Source organism: Arachis stenosperma, chromosome 2 (genome assembly GCF_014773155.1).
Source record: "Arachis stenosperma cultivar V10309 chromosome 2, arast.V10309.gnm1.PFL2, whole genome shotgun sequence".
NCBI lineage: Eukaryota > Viridiplantae > Streptophyta > Magnoliopsida > Fabales > Fabaceae > Arachis > Arachis stenosperma.
In genome coordinates this window covers 84,979,873-84,981,733 of record NC_080378.1, presented here as the reverse complement: position 1 = coordinate 84,981,733, position 1,861 = coordinate 84,979,873, and the positions used below count along the sequence as shown (strand labels likewise).

Genomic DNA, 1,861 nt, shown 5'->3' with positions numbered 1-1,861 from the left:
TTGAGTGGTTTTAATTAGATCAGAGACCATGGTTGCTAAGTCAGAGGGGTTCTGCTTAGGATTCTCTGTCTGTTGCTGAGAAGATGATGGAAAAGGTTTGCCATTGTTAAACCTGTTTCTTCCACCATTATTATTGAAACCTTGTTGAGGTCTCTCTTGATTCTTCCATGAGAGATTTGGGTGATTTCTCCATGAAGAATTACAGGTGTTACCATAGGGTTCTCCTAGGTAGTTCACCTCTTCCATTGAAGGGTTCTCAGGATCATAAGCTTCTTCCTCAGATGAAGCCTCCTTAGTACTGCTTGGTGCATTTTGCATTCCAGACAGACTTTGAGAAATCAAATTGACTTGTTGAGTCAATATTTTGTTCTGAGCCAATATGGCATTCAGAGCATCAATCTCAAGAACTCCTTTCTTCTGACTTGTCCCATTGTTCACAGGATTCCTTTCAGAAGTGTACATGAATTGGTTATTTGCAACCATTTCAATGAGCTCTTGAGCCTCTGTAGGCGTCTTCTTTAGATGAAGAGATCCTCCAGCAGAGCTATCCAAAGACATCTTGGACAGTTCAGAGAGACCATCATAGAAAATACCTATGATGCTCCATTCAGAAAGCATGTCAGAAGGACATTTTCTGATTAATTGTTTGTATCTTTCCCAAGCTTCATAGAGGGATTCTCCATCCTTCTGTCTGAAGGTTTGGACTTCCACTCTAAGCTTACTCCATCTTTGGGGTGGAAAGAACTTTGCCAAGAAGGCATTGACTAGCTTTTCCCAAGAGTCCAGGCTTTCTTTAGGTTGAGAGTCCAACCATATTCTAGCTCTGTCTCTTACAGCAAAAGGGAATAGCATCAGTCTATAGACCTCAGGGTCAACCCCATTAGTCTTGACTGTGTCACAGATTTGCAAGAATTCAGCTAAGAACTGATGAGGATCTTCCATTGGAAGTCCATGGAACTTGCAATTCTGTTGCATTAGAGAAACTAATTGAGGCTTAAGCTCAAAGTTGTTTGCTCCAATGGCAGGGATAGAGATGCTTCTCCCATAAAAATCAGGAGTAGGTGCAGTAAAGTCACCCAGCACCTTCCTTGCATTGTTTGCATTATTGTTGTTTTCGGCTGCCATGTCTTCTTCTTCTTTGAAGAATTCGGTCAGGTCCTCCAAAGAGAGTTGTGCTTTGGCTTCTCTTAGTTTTCTCTTCAAGGTCCTTTCGGGTTCAGGGTCAGCTTCAACAAGAATGCCTTTGTCTCTACTCCTGCTCATATGAAAGAGAAGAGAACAAGAAAATGTGGAATCCTCTATGTCACAGTATAGAGATTCCTTGAGGTGTCAGAGGAAAAGAGAAATAGAAAGAAGAAGGAGAAGAAGAATTCGAACTTTACTTAGATAAGGTTCGAATTGTGCATTGAGAAGGAGTGGTACTCCATAAATAGAAGGATGTGAGAAGGAGGGAAGAAGATTTTCGAAAATTAATTAAAATATTTTGAAAACATTTTTGAAAAACATTAATTGATTTTCGAAAATCAAAGTGGAAAAGAAAGCAAGTGATTTTTGAAAAAGATTTTTAAATTAGAAATCAAAAAGATTTGATTGAAAACTATTTTGAAAAAGATGTGGTTAAGAAGATATGATTGAAAAGTTATGGTTTTAAAAAGATTTGATTTGAAAACAATTTTAAAAGATATGATTTGAAAACAATTTTAAAGAGATTTGATTTGAAAAAATTAATGACTTGCCTAACAAGAAAAGATATGATTCAAACATTAAACCTTTCTTAACAGAAAAGGCAACAAATTTGAGATGTTCAATCAAATCATTAATTGTTAGTAAGTATCTTTGAAGAAGGAAAGAAATTGATTTT

The 1,861-nt window shown here is 37.1% G+C and overlaps 1 non-coding gene across 1 annotated transcript; it reads left to right on the top strand.

Annotated features, from left to right (window-relative positions):
* The first annotated feature begins 612 nt into the window (after positions 1-612).
* LOC130964769 (small nucleolar RNA R71) lies at positions 613-720 on the top strand. Its single transcript, XR_009080843.1, has one exon. It is a non-coding gene; the product is annotated as a small nucleolar RNA R71 (small nucleolar RNA).
* The last annotated feature ends 1,141 nt before the right edge of the window (positions 721-1,861 follow it).